Source organism: Dama dama, unplaced genomic scaffold (assembly GCF_033118175.1).
Source record: "Dama dama isolate Ldn47 unplaced genomic scaffold, ASM3311817v1 ptg000080l, whole genome shotgun sequence".
Classification (NCBI taxonomy): Eukaryota; Metazoa; Chordata; class Mammalia; order Artiodactyla; family Cervidae; genus Dama; species Dama dama.
In genome coordinates, this window is record NW_026870899.1 from 4,662,873 (window position 1) to 4,675,479 (window position 12,607).

The window sequence follows — 12,607 nt, forward strand, 5'->3', positions numbered from 1 at the left end:
ACATGAGGAGCATGAAACGGTCTTAAAAATAGGAGGAGCATGAAGCGGTGTTGAAAAACATGAAGAGCCTGAAAAGGTGTGAAAAATATGAAAAGCTTCAAAAGGTGTCAAAAATATGAGGAGCATGAAACGGTCTGAATAATAGGAGGCGCATGAATCTGTGCTCAAATACATGAAGCGCCTGAGAAGGTGGAAAAATATGAAGAGCTTCAAAAGGTGTTAAAAATATGAGGAGCTTGAAACGATCTCAAAAATAGGAGGAGCATGAAGCGGTGTTAAAAAACATGAAGAGCCTGAAAAGGTGTGACAAATATAAAGAGCTTCAAGATGTGTGAAAAATATGAGGAGCATGAAACGGTCTGAAAAATACGAGGAGCATGAAGCGGTGTTGAAAAACATGAAGAGCCTGAAAAGTTGTGACAAATATAAAGAGCTTCAAAAGTTGTGAAAAATATGAGGAGCATGAAACGGTCTGAAAAATAGGAGGAGCATGAAACGGTGTGAAAAACATGAAGAGCCTGAAAAAATGTGCAGTATATGAAGAGATTGAAAAGGTGTCAAAAATATGAGGAGCATGAAAAGGTCTGAAAAAGAGAAGGAGAATGAAGTGGTGTTGAAAAACATGAAGAGCCTGAAAAGGTGTGGAAAATATGAAGAGCTTCAAAAGGTGTGAAAAATATGAGGAGCATGAGACGGTCTGAAAAATAGGAGGAGAATGAAGCGGTGTTGAAAAACAAGAAGAGTCTGAAAAGGTGTGAAAAATATGAAGAGCTTCAAAAGGTGTGAAAAATATGAAGAGCTTCAAAATGTGTCAAAAATGAAATGAGCATGAAACGGTCTGAATATTAGGAGGAACATGAATTGGTGTTGAAAAACATGAAGAGACTGAAAAGGTGTGAAAAATATGAAGAGCTTCAAAAGGTTTGAAAAATATGAAGAGCTTCAAAAGGTGTCAAAAATATGAGGCGCATGAAACGGTCTGAAAAATAGGAGGAGCATGAAACGGTATTCAAAAACATGAAGAGCCTGATATGGTGTGAAAAATATGAGGAACTTCAAAAGGTGTCAAAAATATGAGGAGCATGAAACGCTCTGAAAAATAGGAGGAGCATGAAGTGGTATTGAAAAACATGAAAAGCCTGAAAAGGTGTGAAATATATGAAGAGCTTCAAATGGTGTCAAAAGTATGAGGACCATGAAACGGTCTGAAAAATAGGAGGAGCATGAAGCGGTGTTGAAAAACATGAAGAGCATGAAAAGCTGTGAAGAATATGAAGAGCTTCAAAACGTGTCAAAAATTTGAGGAGCATGGATCGGTCTGAAAAATAGAAGGAGCATGAAGTGGTGTTGAAAAACATGAAGATCTGAAAAGGAGTGAAAAATATGAAGAGCTTCATAAGGTCTCAATAATATGAGGAGCATGAAATGGTCTGAAAAATAGGAGGAGCAAGAAACGGTTTTAACAAACATGAAGAGCGGGAAAAGGTGTCAAAAATATGAAGAGCTTCAAAAGGTGTCAAAAATATGAAGAGCATGAAACAGGCGGAAAAATAGGAGGAGCATGAAGCGGTGTTGAAAAACCTGAAGAGCCTGAAAAGTTGTGAAAAATGTAAAGAGCTTCAAAAGGTGTCAAAAATATGAGGAGCATGAAACGGTCTGAAAAATAGGAGGAGGATGAAGCTGTGTTGAAAAACATGAAGAGCCTGAAAAGGTGTGAACAATATTAAGAACTTCAAAAGGTGTCAAAAATATGTGGAGCAAGTAACGGTTTGAAAAATAGGAGGAGCATGAAGCGGTGTTCAAAAACATGAAGAGCCTGAAAAGGTGTGGAATATATGAAGACCTTCAAAAGGTGTCAAAAGTATGAGGAGAATGAAACGCTCTGAAAAATAGGAGGTGCATGAAAGGGTGATCAAAAACATGAAGAGCCTGAAAAGGTGTGAAAAATATGAAGAGCTTCAAAAGGTGTGAAATACATGAGGAACATGAAACGGGCTGAAAAATAGGAGGAGCATGAAGTGGTGTTGAAAAACATGAAGATCCTGAAAAGGTGTGAAAAATATGAACAGCTTGAAAAGGTGCGAAAAATATGAAGAACTTCAAAAGTGTGAAACATATGAAGAGCTTCAAAACGTGTGAAATACATGAGGAGCATGAAACTCTCTGAAAAATAGAAGGAGCATGAAGTGGTGTTCAAAAACATGAAGAGCCTGAAAAGGTGTGAAAAATATGAAAAGCTTCAAAAGGTGTCAAAAATATGAGGAGCATGAAACGGGCTGAAAAATAGGAGAAGCATGAAGTGGTGTTGAAAAACATGAAGATCCTGAAAAGGTGTGAAAAATATGAAGAGCTTCAAAAGTGTGAAATACATGACGAGCATGAAATGGCCTGAAAAATACGAGGAACATGAAACGGTGTTCAAAAACATGAAGAGCCTGAAAAGGTGTGAACAATATGAAGAGCTTCAAAAGGTGTCAAAAATATGAGGAGCATGAAAACGTATGAAAAATAGGAGGAGCATGAAGTGGTGTTGAAAAACATTAAGAGCCTGAAATGGTGTGAAAAATATGAAGAGCTTCAAAAGGTGTCAAAAATATGAGAGGCATGAAACGGTCTGAATAATAGGAGGAGCATGAAGCGGTGTTCAAAAACATGAAGAGTCTGAAAAGGTGTGAAAAATATGAACAGCTTCAAAAGGTGTCAAAAATATGAGGAGCATGAAACGGTCTGAAAAATGGGAGGAGCATGAAATGGTGATCAAAAACATGAAGAGCCTGAAAAGGTGTGAAAAATATGAAGAGCTTCAAAAGGTGTGTAATACATGAGGAGCATGAAACGGGCTGAAAAATAGGAGAAGAATGAAGTGGTGTTGAAAAACATGAAGAGCCTGAAAAAGTGTGAAAAATATGAAAAGCTTCAAAAGGTGTGAAATACATGAGGAGCATGAAACGGTCTGAAAAATAGGCGGAGCATGAAGCGATGTTGAAAAACATGAAGAGCCTGAAAAGGTGTGAAAAATATGAAGAGCTTCAAAAGGTGTGAAAAATATGAGGAGCATGATACAGTTTTAAAAATAGGAGGAGCATGAAGCGGTGTTGAAAAACATGAAGAGCCTGAAAACGTGTGAAAATATGAAGAGCTTCAAAAATATGAAAAATATGAAGAGCTTCAAAGGGTGAGAAAAATATGAAGAGCTTCAAAATGTGTCAAAAATATGAGGAGCATGAAACGGTCTGAAACATAGGAGGAGCATGAATCGGTGTTGAAAAACATGAAGAGCCTGAAAAGGTGTGAGAAATATGAAGAGCTTCAAAGTGTGAAAAATATGAAGAGCTTCAAAAGTTGTCAAAAATTAGATGAGCATGAAACGGTCTGAAAAATAGGAGGAGCATGAAATGGTGTTGAAAAACATGAAGAGCCTGAAATGGTGTGAAATATATGAAGACCTTCAAAACGTGTGAAAAATATGAGGAGCTTCAAAAAGTGTCAAAATTATGAGGAGCATGAAACGGTCTGAAAAATAGGAGGAGCATGAAGCGGTGTTCAAAAACATGAAGAGCCTGAAAACGTGTGAAATATATGAAGAGCTTCCAAAGGTGTCAGAAATATGAGGAGCATGAAACAGTCAGAAAAAAAAGGAGGAGCTTGAAATGGTGTTGAAAAACTAGAAGAGCCTGAAATGGTGTGAAAAATATGAAGAGCTTCAACAGGTGTGTAAAAGATGAGGAGCATGAAACGGTTTGAAAAATAGGAGGAGCATGAAGCTTTGTTGACAAAAATGAAGAACATGAAAAGGTGTGAAAAATATGAAGAGCTTCAAAAGGTGTCAAAAATTTGAGAAGCATGAAACGGTCTGAAAAATACGAGGAGCATGAAGCGATGTTGAAAAACATGAAGAGCCTGAAAAGGTGTGAAATAAATGAAGAGCTTCAAAACGTGTCAAAAATATGAGGAGCATGAAACGTTCTGAAAAATAGGAGGAGCATGAAGCGGTGTTAAAAAATATGAAGACCCAGAATAGGTGTGAAAAATATGAAGAGCTTCAAAAGGTGTCAAATATATGAGGAGCCTGAAACGGTCTGAATAAAAGGAGGAGCATGAAACGATGTTCAAAAACATGAAGAGCCTGAAAAAGTGTGAAAAATATGAAGAGCTCCAAAAAGTGTGAAAAATATGAGGAGCATGAAACGATCTTAAAAATAGGTGGAGCAGGAAGCGGTGTTCAAAAACATGAAGAGCCTGACAGGTGTGAAAAGTATGAAGAGCTTCAAAACGTGTGAAAAATATGAAGAGCTTCAAAAAGTGTGAAAAATATGAGGAGCATGAAATGGTCTGAAAAACAGGAGAAGAATGAAGAGGTGTTTAAAAACATGAAGAGCCTGAAAAGGTGTGGAATATATGAAGAACTTCAAAAGGTTTCAAAAATATGAGGAGCATGAAACGGTCTGAATAAAAGGAGGAGCATGAAACGATGTTCAAAAACATGAAGAGCCTGAAAAGGTGTGAAATATATGAAGAACTTGAAAAGGTTTCAAAAATATGAGGAGCATGAAACGGTCTGAAACATAGGAGGAGCATGAAGCAGTGTTCAAAAACATGAAGAGCATGAAAAGGTGTGAAGAAAATGAAGAGTTTCAAAAGTTGACATAAATATGAGGAGAATGAAACGGTCTGAAAAATATGAGGAGCATGAAACGGTGTTGAAAAAGATGAAGAGCCTGAAAAGGTGTGAAAAATATGAAGAGCTTCAAAAAATGTCAAAAATATGAAGAGAATGAAATGGTCCAAAAAAAGGAGGAGCATGAAAAGGTGTTGAAAAACATGAAGAGGGTGAAAATATGTGTAAAATATGAAGAGCTTCAAAAGGTGTGAAAAATATGAAGAGCTTCAAAAGGTGTGAAAAATATGAAGAGCTTCAAAAGGTGTCAAATATATGAGGAGCATGAAACGGTCTGAAAAATAGGAGGAGTATGAAGCGATGTTGAAAAACATGAAGAGTCTGAAAAGGTGTGAAATATATGAAGAGCTTCAAAAGGTGTGAAATATAGGAGGAGCATGAAGTGTTGTTCAAAAACATGAAGAGCCTTAAAAGGTGTGAAATATATTAAGAGCTTCTAAAGGTGTCAAAAATAAGAGGAGCATGAAACAGTCTCAAAATAGGAGGAGCATGAAACGGTGTTGAAAAACATGAACAGCCTTAAAACTTGTGAAAAATATGAAGAGCTTCAAAAGGTGTGAAAAATATGAAGAGCTTCAAAAGGTGTCAAAAATATGAGGAGCATGAAACGGTCTGAAAAATAGTGGGAGGATGAAGCGATGTTGAAAAACATGAAGATTCTGAAAAGGTGTGAAATATATGAAGAGCTTGAAAATGTGTCAGAAATATGAGGAGCATGAAACGGTCTGAAAAATAGGAGGAGCATGAAACGGTGTTCAAAAACATGAAGAGCCAGAAAATGTGTGAAAAATATTAAGAGCTTTAAAAGGTGTGAAAAATATGAGGAGCATGAAGCGGTGTTCAAAAACATGAAGAGCTTGAAGAGGTGTGAAATATATGAAGATCTTCAAAAGGTGTGAAAAATAGGAGGAGCATGAAGCGGTGTTCAAAAACATGAAGAGCCTGAAAAGTTGTGAAATATATGAAGAGCTTCCAAAGGTGTCAGAAATATGAGGAGCATGAAACAGTCTGAAAAATAGGAGGAGCTTGAAATGGTGTTGAAAAACAAGAAGAGCCTGAAATGGTGTGAAAAATATGAAGAGTTTCAACAGGTGTGTAAAAGATGAGGAGCATGAAACGGTTTGAAAAATAAGAGGAGCATGAAGCTTTGTTGACGAAAATGAAGAACATGAAAAGGTGTGAAAAATATGAAGAGGTTCAAAAGGTGTCAAAAATATGAGGAGCATGAAACGGTCTGAATAAAAGGAGGAGCATGAAACGATGTTCAAAAACATGAAGAGCCTGAAAAAGTGTGAAAAATATGAAGAGCTTCAAAAAGTGTGAAAAATATGAGGAGCATGAAACGATCTGAAAAATAGGTGGAGCAGGAAGCGGTGTTCAAAAACATGAAGAGCCTGACAGGTGTGAAAAGTATGAAGAGCTTCAAAAAGTGTGAAAAATATGAGGAGCATGAAATGGTCTGAAAAACAGGAGAAGAATGAAGAGGTGTTTAAAAACATGAAGAGCCTGAAAAGGTGTGAAATATATGAAGAACTTCAAAAGGTTTCAAAAATATGAGGAGCATGAAACGGTCTGAAACATAGGAGGAGCATGAAGCAGTGTTCAAAAACATGAAGAGCATGAAAAGGTGTGAAGAAAATGAAGAGTTTCAAAAATTGACATAAATATGAGGAGAAGGAAACGGTCTGAAAAATATGAGGAGCATGAAACGGTGTTGAAAAAGATGAAGAGCCTGAAAAGGTGTGAAAAATATGAAGAGCTTCAAAAGGTGTGAAAAATATGAGGAGCATGAAACGGTCTGAAAAATAGGAAGAGCATGAAGCGGTGTTGAATAACATGAAGATCTTGAAAAGGTGTGAACAATATTAGGAGCATGAAACGGTCTCAAAAATATGAGGAGCATGAAGCGGTGTTGAAAATCATGAAGAGCTTGAAAAGGTGTGAATAAAATGAAGGGATTCAAAAGGTGTCAAACATATGAGGAGCATGAAACGGTCTGAAAAATAGTGGGAGGATGAAGCGATGTTGAAAAACATGAAGATTCTGAAAAGGTGTGAAATATATGAAGAGCTTCAAAATGTGTCAGAAATATGAGGAGCATGAAACGGTCTGAAAAATAGGAGGAGCATGAAACGGTGTTCAAAAACATGAAGAGCCTGAAAAAGTGTGAAAAATATTAAGAGCTTTAAAAGGTGTGAAAAATATGAGGAGCATGAAGCGGTGTTCAAAAACATGAAGAGCTTGAAGAGGTGTGAAATATATGAAGATCTTCAAAAGGTGTGAAAAATAGGAGGAGCATGAAGCGGTGTTCAAAAACATGAAGAGCCTGAAAAGTTGTGAAATATATGAAGAGCTTCCAAAGGTGTCAGAAATATGAGGAGCATGAAACAGTCTGAAAAATAGGAGGAGCTTGAAATGGTGTTGAAAAACAAGAAGAGCCTGAAATGGTGTGAAAAATATGAAGAGTTTCAACAGGTGTGTAAAAGATGAGGAGCATGAAACGGTTTGAAAAATAAGAGGAGCATGAAGCGATGTTGAAAAACATGAAGAGCCTGAAAAGGTGTGAAATAAATGAAGAGCTTCAAAACGTGTCAAAAATATGAGGAGCATGAAACGTTCTGAAAAATAGGAGGAGCATGAAGCGGTGTTGAAAAATACGAAGACCCTGAATAGGTGTGAATAATATGAAGAGGTTCAAAAGGTGTCAAAAATATGAGGAGCATGAAACGGTCTGAATAAAAGGAGGAGCATGAAACGATGTTCAAAAACATGAAGAGCCTGAAAAAGTGTGAAAAATATGAAGAGCTTCAAAAAGTGTGAAAAATATGAGGAGCATGAAACGATCTGAAAAATAGGTGGAGCAGGAAGCGGTGTTCAAAAACATGAAGAGCCTGACAGGTGTGAAAAGTATGAAGAGCTTCTAAAAGTGTGAAAAATATGAAGAGCTTCAAAAAGTGTGAAAAATATGAGGAGCATGAAATGGTCTGAAAAACAGGAGAAGAATGAAGAGGTGTTTAAAAACATGAAGAGCCTGAAAAGGTGTGAAAAATATGAGGAGCATGAAACGATCTGAAAAATAGGTGGAGCAGGAAGCGGTGTTCAAAAACATGAAGAGCCTGACAGGTGTGAAATGTATGAAGAGCTTCAAAAAGTGTGAAAAATATGAAGAGCTTCAAAAAGTGTGAAAAATATGAGGAGCATGAAATGGTCTGAAAAACAGGAGAAGAATGAAGAGGTGTTTAAAAACATGAAGAGCCTGAAAAGGTGTGAAATATATGAAGAACTTCAAAAGGTTTCAAAAATATGAGGAGCATGAAACGGTCTGAAACATAGGAGGAGCATGAAGCAGTGTTCAAAAACATGAAGAGCATGAAAAGGTGTGAAGAAAATGAAGAGTTTCAAAAATTGACATAAATATCAGGAGAATGAAACGGTCTGAAAAATATGAGGAGCATGAAACGGTGTTGAAAAAGATGAAGAGCCTGAAAAGGTGTGAAAAATATGAAGAGCTACAAAAGGTGTGAAAAATATGAGGAGCATGAAACGGTCTGAAAAATAGGAAGAGCATGAAGCGGTGTTGAATAACATGAAGATCTTGAAAAGGTGTGAACAATATTAGGAGCATGAAACGGTCTCAAAAATATGAGGAGCATGAAGCGGTGTTGAAAATCATGAAGAGCCTGAAAAGGTTTGAATAAAATGAAGGGATTCAAAAGGTGTCAAACATATGAGGAGCATGAAACTGTGTTGAAAAACAAGAAGAGCATGAAAAGGTGTGAAAAATATGAGGAGCATGAAAAGGTCTGAAAAATAGGAGGAGCATGAAGTGGTATTGAAAAACATGAAGAGCATGAAAAGGTGTGAAAAATATGGAGAGCTTCAAAAGGTGTCAGAAATATGAGGAGCATGAAACGGTCTGAAAAATAGGAGGAGCATGAAACGGTGTTGAAAAACATGAACAGCCTTAAAACTTGTGAAAAATATGAAGAGCTTCAAAAGGTGTGAAAAATATGAAGAGCTTCAAAAGGTGTCAAAAATATGAGGAGCATGAAACGGTCTGAAAAATAGGAGGAGGATGAAGCGATGTTGAAAAACATGAAGAGTCTGAAAAGGTGTGAAATATATGAAGAGCTTCAAAATGTGTCAGAAATATGGGGAGCATGAAACGGTCTGAAAAATAGGAGGAGCATGAAACGGTGTTGAAAAACCTGAAGAACAGGAAAAGGTGAGAAATATATGAAGAGCTTCAAAAGGTGTGAAAAATATGAGGAACATGAAACGGTCTGAAAAATAGGAGGAGCATTAAACGGTGTTCAAAAACATGAAGAGCCTGAAAATGTGTGAAAAATATTAAGAGCTTTAAAAGGTGTGAAAAATATGAGGAGCATGAAGCGGTGTTCAAAAACATGAAGAGCTTGAAAAGGTGTGAAATATATGAAGATCTTCAAAAGGTGTGAAAAATAGGAGGAGCATGAAGCGGTGTTCAAAAACATGAAGAGCCTGAAAAGGTGTGAAATATATGAAGAGCTTCCAAAGGTGTCAGAAATATGAGGAGCATGAAACGTTCTGAAAAATAGGAGGAGCTTGAAATGGTGTTGAAAAACAAGAAGAGCCTGAAATGGTGTGAAAAATATGAAGAGCTTCAACAGGTGTGTAAAAGATGAGGAGCATGAAACGGTTTGAAAAATAAGAGGAGCATGAAGCTTTGTTGACAAAAATGAAGAACATGAAAAGGTGTGAAAAATATGAAGAGCTTCAAAAGGTGTCAAAAATTTGAGAAGCATGAAACGGTCTGAAAAATACGAGGAGCATGAAGCGATGTTGAAAAACATGAAGAGCCTGAAAAGGTGTGAAATAAATGAAGAGCTTCAAAACGTGTCAAAAATATGAGGAGCATGAAACGGTCTGAAAAATAGGAGGAGCATGAAGCGGTGTTGAAAAATATGAAGACCCTGAATAGGTGTGAAAAATATGAAGAGGTTCAAAAGGTGTCAAAAATATGAGGAGCATGAAACGGTCTGAATAAAAGGAGGACCATGAAACGATGTTCTAAAACATGAAGAGCCTGAAAAAGTGTGAAAAATATGAAGAGCTTCAAAAAGTGTGAAAAATATGAGGAGCATGAAACGATCTGACAAATAGGTGGAGCAGGAAGCGGTGTTCAAACACATGAAGAGCCTGACAGGTGTGAAAAGTATGAAGAGCTTCAAAAAGTGTGAAAAATATGAAGAGCTTCAAAAAGTGTGAAAAATATGAGGAGCATGAAATGGTCTGAAAAACAGGAGAAGAATGAAGAGGTGTTTAAAAACATGAAGAGCCTGAAAAGGTGTGAAATATATGAAGAACTTCAAAAGGTTTCAAAAATATGAGGAGCATGAAACGGTCTGAAACATAGGAGGAGCATGAAGCAGTGTTCAAAAACATGAAGAGCATGAAAAGGTGTGAAGAAAATGAAGAGTTTCAAAAGTTGACATAAATATGAGGAGAATGAAATGGTCTGAAAAATATGAGGAACATGAAACGGTGTTGAAAAAGATGAAGAGCCTGAAAAGGTGTGAAAAATATGAAGAGCTTCAAAAAGTGTCAAAAATATGAAGAGAATGAAACGGTCCGAAAAATAGGAGGAGCATGAAAAGGTGTTGAAAAACATGAAGAGGGTGAAAATATGTGTAAAATATGAAGAGCTTCAAAAGGTGTGAAAAATATGAAGAGCTTCAAAAGGTGTCATAAATATCAGGAGCATGATACGGTCTCAAAAATAGGAGGAACATGAAGCGATGTTGAAAACCATGAAGAGCCTGAAAACGTGTGAAAAATATGAAGAGCTTCACAAGTGTCAAAAATAAGAGGTGCATGACACAGTCTGAAAAATAGGAGGAGCATGAGACGGTCTGAAAAATAGGAGGAGCATGAAGTGGTGTTGAAAAACATGAAGAGCCTGAAAAGGTGTTAAAAATCGGAGGAGCTTCAAAAGGTGTCAAAAATATGAGGAGCATGAAACGGTCTGAAAAATAGGATGAACATGAAACGGTGTTCAAAAACATGAAGAGCCTGGAATGTTGTGAAAAATATGAAGAGCTTCAAAAAGTGTTAAAAATACGCGGAGCGTGAAACGGTCTGAAAAATAGGAGCAGCATGAAATGGTGTTCAAAAACATGAAGATCCTGAAAAGGTGTAAAAAGTATGAAGAGCTTCAAAAGGTGTCAAAAATATGAGGAGCATGAAACGGTCTCAAAAATATGAGGAGCATTTAGCGGTGTTCAAAAACTTGGAGGGCCTGAAAAAGTGTGAAAAATATGAAGAGCTCCAAAATTTGTCAAAAATATGAGGAGCATGAAACGGTCTCAAAAATAGGAGGAGCGTGAAGCGGTGTTGAAAAACTTGAAGAGCCTGAAAACGTGAGAAAAATATGAAGAGCTTCAAAAGATGTCAAAAATATGAGGAGAATGAAACGGTCTGAAATATACGAGGAGCATGAAGCGGTGTTGAAAAACATGAAGAGCCTGAATAAGTGTGAAAATGATGAAGAACTTCAAAAGGTGTGAAAAATATGAAGAGCTTCAAAAGGTGTCCAAAATGAGATGAACATGAAACCGTCTGAAAAATAGGAGGAGCATGAAGTGGTGTTGAAAAACATGAAGACCCTGAAAAGGAGTGAAAAACATGAAGAGCTTCAAAAGGTGTGAAAAATATGAAGAGCTTCAAAGGTGTCAAAAATGAGATGAACATGAAACCGTCTGAAAAATAGGAGGAGCATGAAGCGGTGTTCAAAAACATGAAGAGCCTGAAAAGGTGTGAAAAATATGAAGAGCTTCAAAAGGTGTCAAATATATGAGGAGCATGAAACGGTCTGAAAAATAGGAAGAGCATGAAGCGGTGTTCAAAAACATGAAGAGCCTGAAAAGGTGTGAAAAATATGAAGAACTTCAAAAGGTGTGAAAAATAGGAGGAGCATGAAGCGGTGTTCAATAACATGAAGAGTCTGAAAACGTGTGAAAATATGAAGAGCTTCAAAAATATGAAAAGTATGAAGAGCTTCAAAAGGTGTCAAAAATATGAGGAGCATGAAACGGTCTGAAAAATAGGCTGAGCATGAAACGGTGTTGAAAAACATGCAGAGCCTGAAAAGGTGTGAAAAATATGAAGAACTTCAAAAGGTGTGAAATATATGAGGAGCATGAAACGGTCTTAAAAATAGGAGGAGCATGAAGCGGTGTTCAAAAATATGAAGAGCCTGACAAGGTGTGAAATATATGAATAGCTTCAAAAGATATGAAATACATGAGGAGTATAAAACTGTCTTGAAAATAGGAGGAGCATGAAGCGGTGATAAAAAACATGAAGAGGCTTAAAAGGTGTGAAAAATATGAAGAGCTTCAAAAGGTGTGAAAAATATGAGGAGCATGAAACGGTCTGAAAAATAGGAGGAGCATGAAGCCGTGTTGAAAAACATGAAGAGCCTGAAAAAGTGTGAAATATATGAAGAGCTTCAAAAGGTGTAAAAAATATGAGGAGATTCAAAAGGTGTCAAAAATATGAGGAGCATGAAACGGTCTGAAAAAGAGGAGGAGCATTAATCGGTGTTGAAAATCATGAAGAGCCTGAAAACGTGTGAGAAATATGAAGAGCTTCAAAAGGTGTCAAAAATATGAAGAGCTTCAAAAGGTGTCAAAAATGAGAGGAGTATGAAGCGGTCTCAAAAATAGGAGGAGCATGAAGCGGTGTTCAAAAACATGAAGAGCCTGAAAAGGTGTGAAAAATATGAAGAGCTTCAAAAGGTGTCAAAAATGAGATGAGCATGAAACGGTCTGAAATATATGAGGAGCATGAAGCGGTGTTCAAACACATGAAGAGCGTGAAAAGGTGTGAAAAATATGAAGAGCTTCAAAAGGTGTGAAATAAATGAGGAGCATGAAACGGGCTGAAAAA